The following is a 14,319-nucleotide window of genomic DNA, read 5'->3' on the forward strand; positions in this document are numbered from 1 at the left end:
TATATATATATATATATATATATATATATATATATATATATCACCTGGACTTAGAGCCCGTTTGGATAGGCTAAAAAAAGTGGCCTTTAAAAAGTTCTTTAAATGTGCTTTAGAAAGTGCTGAAACTTATTTTAAAAATAAACAGTTAGGTGTTTGGATAAAAGTGCTGAAACTGAAAAAAAAAATAGTTGATGTGTTTGGTAAACAAGTATTGTTAAGCATTTTTTTTGGTCAAAATATCTAAAATACCCTTAAAGTTGTTAGCACTATGTAGAGCTGATTATTATTAATTGTTATTTCTAAAATTATTCAAATTAAAATTAATATATATTTTTAATTCAGTTTCAATATATATATATATATATATATATATATATATATATATATATATATTCATGAATGACTATTAAATGTGTGCGCTAAAAAACCTTCTTTCTTGGTTATGTAATACCCCGTACTTTTCCTAACTTGAAAAGTTTTCCAAGAATGTTAGAAACTTTCTTTGAAAGATGAATCCACTTTTGTACACGTGGTAATATTTTCACTTTTTATCGTGTGGAAAATCGAATAAGCTTTCCATCGATATCAAATTCGCCCAAATCCAACACCTGGGTGAAGATTTAGGCCTTTTTAGTGAGACAGCGTATCACCTGAGCCTTCAGCGCGTCGCAGAGATAGATCAAATGACAATTATCAATTTCCAGTGTTGCTCCGTGATAGTGACGAGTCATGCCAAACTTCCAGGTCGCAGACAAGGTGGCAACGCGATAGCTCCGCGTTGCGCCACCGTGCAATTTCTCATTTGTCATTTTTCAGTGACTTGGCACGATAGTGGAGCGTCGCGCCAAGGATGAAAATCAAGAAATTTTTTCAGAAATTAAAAACGCGTCCAAGGGTTAAAAGGATCAATTTCCTACCCCTATATATACCCAATAACACGTGATTCAGCCATTCTTCATCCAAAATATACTAGTTTCTCTCAAGAACAAGATAGGGTTTCTATTGGGGATTTAAATTCAAGAAGGTTTCACCATCAATCTTTAAGAAATTATGAACTAAGGTATGCATAGTGTTCATTCATGGACTCCTTTCGTCCATGAAGCCCTAGAATCTCTTTTCTAAGTTTAAGTTTATGGATTTCTTTATGAATTTCATGTTGGGTTTGTTTTGTTTATGTTGAGAATGATCAATTGAATTCAAATCTATGTTGGGTGATCAATTTTATATGGAATTGATTTGTATAGATGTATATTCATGTGAATCTATAAATAAACCCTAGGATGATGAAATTAGAGATGAATCATGATGATTAATTATTGTATAATGTTGTCTACATATGCTATGACTACCATGTGTATGATTAATGCCTAGATGTAGGAACAATGCCAAACTAGTATGATATCATGAAATCCCCATGTATGTATAAGATTATGCATATCACATGTTTGATGAAGTGCTTCAATATATGAATTATAAATTGTGTTGTTGGTCATGTATTCAAGTAAGCCATGCTATGTCAGTTTCTTCTCATCGAGTCCTGGGGGTACTTGTACCCGAACATTTAGCTGTGTGCCTAGAGCCATGTCATATTTTCATGATCTCCTCAGTCAAAGCTATGATCCATAGAACTCAGCCAGTCATGTGACTCAGGAAATCTCAGAAATCTTTGTAATTTCAGTAGCTCAGTAATCTCAGTAACTTCAGTATTCTCAGTCAGTCCTCAGAACTCAGTACATTCTGTCAATCAATGGAACTCAGTAAATCCAGTTTAGCTCTGCTAAGACAATACCACTAGTAACAGTTCAGTTCAGTGTCCTCAGATAGGAGTAGGATTTAGCACCGAGCGAGCCTAGGGATGGGGACTCACCCGCTATATAGGACTGAGATCCCTAGAAGAAATCCCTTCCAGAACTACGTAGCTAGCGTAGGTACGAGATCTCACCCATTAGATTGGACTGACATACCCAGGGATCACCCGTTAGCGCATTTAAATGTATAGAACTAATCCCAGGGGTCACCCTCTAGATTAGGACTGACTCCACAGCAGTTGTTTTTACCAGTAGCACGGTACTAACACCCTTCCAGCTCAGGTTATAGGTTGGACCCCAGTTAGCTTAGTATGGGGTATGTCGGTTAGATGAATACATCCCACAGTTTCAATTACAGAATCAGGACTGTCAGATATAGTCAGTTCAGCTCAGTAGTATAGATTTAGGACTGTCAGATATAGTCACTTCTTATCATTATAAATAGACTCTGGGATCACTCACTAGACAGGACTGATCTCAACTATAATCAATCAGTAACGGTATCATCAAATTTAGGGATCACCCGCTAGATAGGACTAATCTCTAATTTAGTTACTAAGATACAGTATGGAACTCAGCTAGTTCCATCAGATTCAGGACTGTCAGATATAGTCACTCATGTTATTAGTTATATCAGTTATTAGAACTCATGTTATCAGTATTCAGCTTCAGGACTGTCAGATACAATCAACCAGACCAGTTCTTCATAATCAATACTGTCAGACACAATTATCCATGTATAAGTAAAATAGTATCAGTCCCTCAGTATTCAGTAATACAATATCAGTTTGTCACTCATTAGTGACTCAGATGTCAATGTCAGTAGAATCAGTAGTCAGAACTCAGTATTCAGTCCTATCATGATCTCAGTTACAATTACGTATGCATACATGTATTTTTACGTTCATGTTAGTAAGTCAGTTAGTATTGTTCATGCATATGAACCTATTGCATTCAACCTACCTCACTTGCATACCAATACATTCAAAGTACTGACGTATTTGCGCTATGGTGTCTTATACCATAGGTTTAAAAGCACGAGCTCCAGAGAACTAGTAGCATCCCAGTTCAGCGATCAGAGTTAGCAGTGAGTCCTCATCCTTCGAGGACATAGTGATCACATTACTATTTCAGTTTTTAGTTTATTTCAGTAGTTAGAGTTAGTTGAGAACATGTCCCATCAACTCCTTATTCAGACAGTTTATAGGTTTTCAGACTGCAGTATGTTTAGATAATTATCTCAGTTATTTTGGTATTGTTATACCATATTTTTCAGTTATGTACTAGTTTTGAATCTTATGGGCTTTCAGTTCATGTTTCCACTTTTTATGGTATGTTATGCAGTATACAGGTACAGATATCAGTCATGGGTTAGCTTGTGATCCTTCGGGGTCATGAGCATCATGTAGCGTTCCGAGTACCAGATTCGGGGCGTTATAGGTTAAAAGAGTTTAAATCATCAAGAAAAATATATATATTACTAATCATTATAATTATATTAAAATAGATAAATAGTTGGTCACAAATGATACTATTTGTTTGATAAAATGACTCTTAATTAAAAAATATATTACTCGTTGATTGAGTAATGACTATGTCACTATTAAAATATTATTGAATACGAATGTTGCATGGTCAAATATGTTGGGTTCGAAATTGAGAGGGCGTCATGCAGAAGCTATTAGTTGCAAACCATTGTGGTGACAACTCAGATGACACATAAAACAATACTAAAAACTTAATATTATTATATTATTTGGCCAATTGGCCTACATATAAAACTAATATTAAAAAATATAAACCTATGGGATAAATCTCCTTCTAAACCAGAATCTTTTAACGACTACATTGTGGATGCTATTGTGTTATAGTATGAGAAGGGAGAGTCTTCTATTTATAGAGTTTCAAAACATTTCCTCTTAGAAAGAGGTTACCCAAATATGAAAAGTTTTATATTTTCTTTTCAGGAAAAGTAAAAGTAATTATGATATTACTTTTATTTTCTTTCTAAGAAAAATAAAACTTAAATTTGGTTAGAAAATCAGGGCAAAAACCCTAACAAATCTCCCCCTTTTGACTTTATTTTCTTCAATTGATTCCCCTTCTTCACATCACATGCATGAACTCCGTTCTTGATATAATCTCCATAACTGCTGCTTTCTATGGTTAAAAATAAATTTTAAAATATCACGATTAAAAATAGGTTAAAAATCAATATTTTATTTTTATTTTTAAAGATACAACAACAAGAATGTTGAAAATATGGTTGAAACGTGTTCTCCATATGTAGTTGGACAAAAATCTTCATTATCATCCAATTGATTACAAATTGATTATAACCGCCTTGGACTTGTCTTCAACCTTGTTTTACCAAACGACTGGATCTTTGAACCATAGGCTCTGATACCACTTGTTGGATTCAAAATTAAGAGGGCGTTATGCGGAAGCTATCAGTTGCAAATCATTGTGGTGACAATTCAAAAGACACATAAAATAATACTAAAAACTTAATATTATTATATTATTTGGCTAATTGACCTACATATAAAACTAATATTGAAAAACATAAATCTATGAGAGAAATCTCCCCCTAAACCAGACTCTTTTAATGACTACATTGTGGATGCTACTGTGTTATTGTATGAGAAGCGGGGGGTCTTCTATTTATAGAATTTCAAAACCTTATCTCTTAGAAAGAGGTTAGCCAAATATGGAAACATTTTATATTTTTCTTTCAGGAAAAGTAAAAGTAATTATGATATTACTTTTATTTTTCTTCTAAGAAAAATAAAACTTATATTTGGTAAGAAAATCAGGACAAAAACCCTAACAAAATACACATAGATTGTTCACTAATCGTTTAAGAAGTTGTATATCTTCAGTGAGTGTTCTCCATATATTTTAGTTGGTGAGTTTTTTTTTTCTTAGATAAATTCATATGTTGTATAATAATAATTGTCCAAATTAAAAAGAATATATTAAAGAAGGAGAATAATACATAAAAATCATATTTCATAAATTAGAAGTTTCATACAAAAGAGGCACTAATATGGCTAGAGTTAAGTTTGTCATAAATACAAAAAGTGGAAATGTTCAATTAATACAAACATTAAGCATTACAAATATCCACGAAGTTCCACCCAATGCACATTACTTTCCTCACTCACATTTTCGCCATCTATATTGTTAGCCATTGAAGTTGTGCCTACATAAAAATCAATCAATGGAATATATCTTTCATTCTCAGCCGTTTGAAATGCATTATCCACATTGCATTTCTTTTTAATGTAATTATGAATGGTCATAGTAGAAATTACGATATCCCTTTGGGTGTCAATGTTACAGTAAGGAATGTCTCGCAAAATAGATCACCCCACTTTCCAAACACCAAATGTGCGCTCTACTATGTTTTTACAAGAAGAATGCAAATAATTAAATTTTTTAATGTGCTCCCTTAGCTCCCGCAATTGTCGTGTTACACCACGTCGAAAGTCAGAAAGGTGATACCTCACATTATCTCCTCTGTAAGGAGCCATGTATTCCTTCATGTGTGAATATCCAAAATCAACTAGACAATACTTATTTTCTAATGGATGTGAAAAGTTGAGTTCTTGTCTACAAAGAGCCTCATAAATATACGACTATCATGAGCCGATCCTTCACACCCAACCAATGCAAATATAAACACATGTGAAAATCTACAGCGGCAAGAATATTTTGAGTCGAATAACCTTTACGATTAATATACAGAATTTCTTGACCTTACGACAATCTAGCTTTAACATGTGTGTCATCAAGTGCCCAATCCAATCCTACAAGTATATACATATATAAATTTAACTTAAGAAAATAATCATGAGAGAAATTAAATATTAAGTATAATAAAGTATATATTTGGAGAAAGTGCAACTTACTTTAAAGAAAGGTAAATATCGCTCGTTACATGACTTGTGAGCTCCTACACCATCATTATAATTTAAATTTGGTCAAATGATATCTCTTGCAAGCTTAGAAACAGTGCTTAAAACACTATGAAAGTGTCTATGAACTGTCTCTCCAGAATGTTGAAAGATATCTTGTATTATTCGATTTTTTACTCCATGTGGACAAATCATCAAAAACATGCCTAACATTTCATGCATAAAGATATCATGAGTGGGTTTAAACCCATATTTTTTGGTTAAGTCATTGGATAAATCAATAAACACCGCTTTCTTCAATAAAAAATTTTCATAACGGATTTCATTTCCTCGTAATATCTCTTGAATAAATATATGTTCGGAGCATGTTGATGTACGGCAAAGTTCCTTACATAAGTACATTTTGCAATACCTCAAAACGTATTTACTTGCTAGTTGACACAAAGTCATCCACTCCTTGTCTTTCCCTCTTCAAACTTTTTCCAATTCTTCATCTTCTTCATCTAATAAGTCACTTAAATCAGGAGATATGCTAATATCCAAACTCTCCATTTAACTAAAAATAAAAAATGACTCATATCAGTAGAGTATGGGAGCGCAAAAATCCCATAATCCTCATATTAGTAGAGTATGATACATCAACATATTTTAATTTATAAGATGCACTATGAATCTATGTAATTCATATCTCATTGCATATTCTTGATCTAGTAAGTGAAAATCAACAGAACATACATATGTATAAAATACACACACATACAACAATACATATAAATTCAACTCAATTTAGAAGGGTTTTAAACATACAACCATAGCGTATAAAGTTCACGCGTACAACCATAATATCAAACATTAAACAACAAAAATACTAAAATCAAACAAATATATCCTTCACATTTTCTTAAAGAGGTATAACTCATCGTTATATGTCAACCAATATTTCCAAGCTTCATCAGTAGTCATCTTAAGAAATATTTGATGGACAACTTTCTTTAGAAACAAGTTCACTGCTTAGTTGTAGATTTCAGATGGGATAACAATTTTAGGAATACTTTCCAAAAATTTCATACACTTATCAATGGTGGGATCCTCTACTGCATGAGATGTAGTAGTACTTTTTCTTGACATTAACTCAACTATAGAGTGTAGTTCCTCTCTAACAGATTTTGTCTTACTCTTTTTCACTCGACTGTTAGTTTCAATATCATCAGTTGAAAGTTGTATTTTTAATGATGGTTTGGGAAACATAAGATAATCCATATCATGTAGGTCATCACTTTCATCACCTCCTTCATCATTGAGATTTAAGAAGTGTTTTTTGTCAAAATCATCAACATCATTTGTTTTTTCTTTGTCCAAATCTACTTCAATTCCAGAAATTTGTTCTTGATTAGTGGTGCGTGCTCTTTTCTCCGTAGCAATAATGTAAAAAAATAATGCATCATAGAGATAACATATGGGAGAAAGATCCATATTACTAAACCTCCTATATCGATGATCTATCTGAAACAAAAAAAATAAAAAAACTACTTAAGTAAATTAAATAATGAGAGAAACAATAAAGACATATAGAATAATGTGAGAGATGTACCTTAATCTTTTGCTCCCACCAATCGCCATCTGCAATGATTGTATTTTTTGTTGCATCCCAACCTAAACCTGTATTCTCTCTCATCATCTGCTTAAAAAAAACAGCCCTATTTCATGTTATCCCACTTATTTTTCAATTGTTTTCTAGTATAATTTCTTCCCGTCTTCCTATTGAACTCCTCAACCATATTTTTCCATCCATCTTTATTTAAATAAGAGTTCGGTATATTTCTTTTTCTAATTTCTATTTCACACACCTCTGTTAAAGAAACATGAGCATCATCATTCCACTTACCGTTACTTTGTACCAAACTAGTTTTTGACATGATGGAATATAAATGATCTGAAGATATGAGTGAATAAGATGAGCAGTAAGAACAAACATATAATAAAAATGTAGGAAAAAAAATATTATAAGAATAAGAAATAAAATTAGCATAAAATAAATTCATGACCCTCTTCTGTTCAATATCTATACAGCATATGAGAACAAAAAAGGGTATAAGATTAGTTATTCCTCCAAGGGACTTGAAGAAGGCAGCCATACTAAAGGAATCCATGAAAAAATAGACTCCCTGCGCTGACATTATATTATTTGAGATTGATTTGAGTTCATTTGATTCCATTCAAAGATTTTGTGCACGATTCTTGTCTTTAGAATTGACTCTTCACATTCTCATGTATATCTCTAGTTTCTACTCAATTTTCCTTGTGTATTTTTTCTTCTGTTATGATTGCTTTTAAGTTTTCAGGTGTCTCTCTGTTATACTAACTGATCGATGATACTTGATCCCAATTTTTGTCATATGCAAAAATAATGCGGGCAAATTTTCACAGAAGTTGGAGTTTTCTGAAGACAAGTATGAGCTCATGTTTGCCACAAACTACTTAGGTAATTCCTATTCTATAATGCCCTACGACAATAATAACAATCTTTATTCATTATAATGATGGTTTTCGAGTCAACTTGCACGCATATCTTCTAATTTCACAAGGTGCATATACCCATTGCCTCCTAAATCTCGGGTAACTCGATCTGTCCACCAAGGCTTGGACAGATGGGAACAACCTCCACTAGAATTTAAACCAAGACCTTTTGATTTTAAACTCACTTGATTCACCACTCGGTCACACCCTTAGTTGCAAAAATAAAATAACAATCTTTTTATAATGATAAAAGTCAGATTATCTTACCTACGCTGGATTTTTTTTCTTAAAAAGAACACTTACACAATAAATATACTTTAACCTGTTGTAACACGTAAGTTTCCTTATTTTTCAAGTTACTAATCCTACTTTTATGGATCTCTAATTATCTTTTAAGTGATATAATAGCACAAAATTCTTTTGCATTTATGGTTGTGTAGAAATACTTGGAACACTGTACAGGACTGAAGTTTAATTGGGTATATATGGTGTTGGACAAGTCATTTTATACTGACAGAGATGCCAGTAGATAAAATGATAGAGATAGAAGAGAAAAGGATTGAAGGAAAGATTGTAAATTTTAGTTTTATAGTCACAACTGGTCAAAAGAGATCATTTTTTTCAGCCAAATGTTCAATCCTAAAAAATAAGTATATATTACACTCCTAACTCAATTAGTAATACACTAATACTAGCATATCAAAGATTGAAAACAAGTACTGATCAACAGTACTTACCATAGAATCTTGAAGGAAATGTAGCAATTTTAGACAAAACGGCGGCGTTAAGAGAGAACAGGGCGTTATTTTTGAAAGCAAAAAGAAGTGTGTTGTAGTGAAAGATAATTAGGGCTACAAGAGGGTAATCCTGAAATAAGGGACAATTATAAGGGATACAAATGTCTTTTACTTGGTCAACTTATAATGGCTTATAAGCCAAAAAAAAAGTAGGAAATGGGTTGCTTTTAGCTTTTGGCTTTTAAGTAATTTTTAAAATTGCCAAACACTCCCAAAAGTAAAAAATGGCTTAAAAGCCATTGTGACCAAATTTTAAGCTTATCCAAACACCCTCTTAACTCAATACCTAAAACTAGCTCATGAAGGAAAAAATGCTCAATAATGTCAGATTTTATCCACTCTAACAATATATATGTATATGTATTACCTATGAAAAAACACAAAAAAAAATTAGATATACATTTAATAATTTATTCTCAACTCATAATTCATAATGTACACTTTATACGTCTCACTCTAAGCGGATTGAGACATGACATCTGGTGCCTGTCAATTTGCACTATGAGAATTGATCTAATATAAAATTCCCGCCATCTGTGTTCATATACAATGTTTCTTTTAATCAATGATGGTATGAAATGAACAAAGGAAAAGTGTGTCGGGTTTGAAATTGAGATGGAAACATGCGGAATCTTTTAGTTGTAAACTATCGTGGTGATAATTCAGATGACAAAGAAAAATATACTAAAAAATATATTATTTATATGATTTGATCAAACGACCTATTTATTATAAATTAATAAACTAATATTGAAAAAGTATAGAACCTATTGGGATAAATCTCCCCCTAAACTAGACTTTTTTTAGGAATACATTGTGGATGCTATTGTGTTATGGTATGAGAAAGGGAGTCTTCTATTTATAAATATCCAAAATCTTTCCTCCAAGAAAGAGGTTTGCCAATTATGAAAAAGTTTTATATTTTTCTTTTTAGGAAAAGTAAAAGTAATTATGGTATTACTTTTATTCTTCTTCTAAAAAAAAAACCGTAAATTTGGTAAAAAAATTAGGGCAAAAATCCTAACAAATCTCCTCTTTTTGGCTTGATTTTCTTGACATAATGTGATCCACCTTCTTCGTGTGTATGATCTTCGTTCTTTACATAATATTCATCATTGCTGCTTTCCATGGTTAAAAATAAGATTTAATTATCATGGTTAAAAGTAGGTTAAAAATAAATATTTTATTTTTACTTTTAAAGATGCAGCAATAGGAATGTTGAAATATGCTTAAAACTTCTTCTCCATATGTAGTTGGATAAAAAATCTTCATTATCATCAAATTAATTGTAAATTGATTAGAACCGCCTTAAACTTGTCTTCAACCTTGTTTTCCCAAACCATTGGATCTTTGAATTGTAGGCTATAATACCACTTGTTGGGTTCGAAATTGAGATGGTGTCATGCAAAAGCCATTAGTTGCAAATCATCGTGGTGATAATTCAGACGACAAAGAAAAACATACTAAAAAACATATTATTGATATGATTTTGTCAAATGACCTACATATTATAATCTAATAAACTAATATTGAAAAAGTATCAAACCTATTGGGAGAAATCTCCCCCTAAACCAGATTCTTTTGAAGACTACATTGTGGATGCTACTGTGTTATGGTATGAGAAGCGGAGTCTTCTATTTATAGATGTACAAAATCTTTTCTCCAAGAAAGAGGTTTGTCAAATATGAAAAAGTTTTATATTTTCCTTTTTAGAAAAAGTAAAAGTAATTATGGTATTACTTTTATTTTCCTTCTAAAAAATAAAACTTAAATTTGGTAAGAAAATCAGGAAAAAAACCCTAACAAAGTGAACATCATTTAAATTAAAATATGTCATTCTTAAAGCTATTTAGTAATGGGCTATTTGGTAATCTGTCATGCAAAATATTACGTAACTCATCTATGAAGCCCTGTGACACTACTAATAAATAAAAAAAAGTTATAAAATTAACCTATAATATACACAAAGAAATGGAAATGTAATTTGTTATACATGATCTCAAAATGGGCTTACCAAAATAGGAAAGAAGAAACATGCTACCTCGCATATGGATTCTTCTACTCGTGACTGGCTCTAAACGTAACATCATAAAAACAATGCACGAGTATTAGGAAACTTAGTAGCTAAAATTAAAGGAAAGATGTCATTTAAGTCTTGAATGAAGGATAAGTGACATTGACCAATTAAAAGGGTCAAACATAATTAGAAAACTTGATTAAGTTAATTGTGAACTTTATTAATATTTTCAAAAATAAAAATCAACCCACACCCCTCTCCTCTCTAAATCAACTATCTCTCCCCTCTCTCTCTCGGCAGTTTCTCCCAACCAACAGTTCTGCAAATTTCTCTTTTCAATTCCGGCGACTTCAACCTCCGGCGACAAATAGTTGGGCTTCGAGTTTCTTTTTGACTTTCAATCATCAATCAATGTGATAACCTTGCCCTCCAACCGCAACAACTTTGAATTCTTTATTGTCCCTTTTCTTCTTTCATAGGTAAAAAATTATGGCCTTTCAAATTTTGAAGTAAACGAGAAAGTTAAGCCAACTTCTCTTCTAGTATTGATTAATAATTTTAATATTTATTGTTTAATCTGAAATGTGGTCTGAATAAAACTCTAATTCTGGTATTTCTTCTCTTCTTTTTTGAAGTGAATTAGGATTTTTTGTTAGTTGTTGCATTTTTTGAAGTTTGAATTTTGTTGTTTGTGTTTATACAAACAAAATAACGGTGTTAGTGTTTTTCATGTTGCACCCATTGTTGGATTGATTTGTTCTTGTTCTTGGTAAAAATAGTGATATTATTGTTGTTCTATTGAACAAAATCATGCTACTATTTTTTCTGCAATAGATTAATCATCTAACGCAATAAATTTAGCATATGATGCAATAGATTAATCATCTGATGCAACAGAGGAACCATTGGATTAAAAATTTGATGCAACAAATTAACCAAATAATGCAACAGATTAAATATATAATGCAAAGAATTAACCATATGTTGCAATAAATTAACCATCTGATGCAACAGATGTATCAGATACAACAGAGGAACCATCAGATTAAAAATTTGATGGAATAGATTAACCATCTAATGTAACGGAAGAACCATCGAATTAAAAATCTAATGCAATAGATTAACCATCTGATGCAACACATGAACCTTCTGTTTGATAAAATCCTATCAACTATTCCAACAGGACATGTCCAAGACTTGATTTTTTCAACTGATCATTCATCTGTCGTGATAGACGACCCTTTTGTTGGAAGAAATCTAAATAATATTTACTGTTAATAACTATTCCAACATATCACTCATATGTTGCAATAGATGTGTGATCTATTGTACAGACCATTTATTTGTCTCAATAGATGAGTGATATTTTTTGTATTATTGCAAGAGATTACTCATTCATTGTAACAGGTTAGTTTTTTGGTGCAATAGATAACCTACCTAGTGCAACAAATGTGTGATCTATTGAAACTGTTATTTTACTATTTTGCATATTAGATTTACTGTTTTCCCTTTTTAGTGATGAATTAATCAACTATAATTTATTTTATGTTTTGTTAATTTTAGATAATATGACTCCCGAAAGAACAGAAACCAAATTAAGTCCAAGTAAAGAAACAAGTTAAGCAGCTGGGTTACATCCACCATTCTATGAGGTTGTTTTACAAGCGTTATCTCAATTAGGAGCAGAATATGATGAATATAGAGAGGAGGAATGTTTCAAAAGAGAAGATCCAAATGCTAATAGCCCATGTTTCAAAAGAGAAGATCCAAATGCTAATAGCCCTTCCATCTAAGAGTTGGTGAAAAACTTCAGGATTGATCGTTATCCTATGAGAATGCAGTGCGATGGTGCCACAAATTTAACAGGTGATTTCATGGTTAATTTAGTCATAGGAAAATCTTTTGATGCCTTAAAAAAATACTTCAAGAACGAAAATTGGATGCTTATTTTAGGGACAGCTGCTTTGGGCAATATCTTGATTTACCGGAGGACAATAGTTCTCGTTTCCAATTGAAAATGGTATATAATCTTCTCAAGTGTAGGTTTATGTATGAAAACAAAGATAAGATGGATGAGGTGTGGATAAATTACTATGGCATGCCTATTTGTTTTGGTTGGAAGGAGTTTACCATAGTTACTGGACTAAAATGTTAACCTCCTTCTCCTTCTAAAGTTATACCTATTCTAACCTAAAAAAATGCAACCCACATACCCAAAAAAGGCAAAGGCAAGTTGAGTGATCATGATGACCTGGTGTCCATTGTTGGTCTAAGCTTCAAAAACAAAAATATTAGAGAAGAATTGAAAGGTAAAAGAATTTCAAAGAAATACAAACAATCATTATGCTTGATTTGGTTTGTACATAATATTCTTTGGGCGAGAGACGTTAACAACAACATAAACGTTGGTTTAATAAAGTTCTCCGAGGATCTTGAGACATTTAATAACTATCCTTGGGGTTATGAAAGCTTCAAAATGACTGTCAAATATTTGTTGACTCCGTTAACACCAAAGACAGTCAACTTATATGACTTTTTATGGGCTTTCATGGTAAATGTTTCTTTTATTATGATATGATTCATTTTTTTAATTCAGTAATGGTTTTAATTTATTAGTGTTATTTTATAGGCTTGGGCGTTTGAAGTCATTCCTTATTTGAGACAACAAGTGAACTACCTAGAAGAAGTTTTTTGTCCAAGAATCTTGAGATAATTGTTGGCCAAAACTAATAAAAATTTAAAATTTCTTGATCTCTTCAACCCCACGAAGGATGCAGTAAGTATAATTATAATTAAGTTTTTATTTTAATTAATAATTTTTTTGAATGATCTAATCATCATTCTAATATATGTAATGATTTATGTTAGATTGTGCATCTGTCGCTTGTTTCAACTAATCGAGAGTTGAATATACCATTTTTTATTACTTTACGGTCTGTACAAACTTTATTGGGCCCTAAATTCATTAACAGAATAAACATAAAACTGTTTGGAGCAACAACCATCACAAGAAAAATAATTTTGGATGGTGGGCTTGTTGTTGTTGATGGTCTTAGTGGTGATGGAGCTGTTGGTAGTGGTAGTGGTGCTACCGTTGGTGCTAATGATGCTCCTCTTACAGTTTCTAAAACAAACCATTATGAATATGATCATATTAGTTATACAGATTTTTCCTCTCCTAGCGAATGTTCTGTATGCAAATGTCAAGACTGCAAGGCGAAACATGATATAGTGATTAATGCTATTAATGCATTAACTGC

The 14,319-nt window shown here is 31.8% G+C and overlaps 1 pseudogene; it reads right to left on the minus strand.

Annotated features, from left to right (window-relative positions):
* Window positions 1-6,619: 6,619 nt before the first annotated feature.
* Window positions 6,620-7,644, minus strand: LOC124896296 (annotated as a pseudogene).
* Between the last annotated feature and the right edge of the window lie 6,675 nt (window positions 7,645-14,319).

Source organism: Capsicum annuum, chromosome 1, assembly GCF_002878395.1.
Source record: "Capsicum annuum cultivar UCD-10X-F1 chromosome 1, UCD10Xv1.1, whole genome shotgun sequence".
Taxonomy (NCBI): domain Eukaryota; kingdom Viridiplantae; phylum Streptophyta; class Magnoliopsida; order Solanales; family Solanaceae; genus Capsicum; species Capsicum annuum.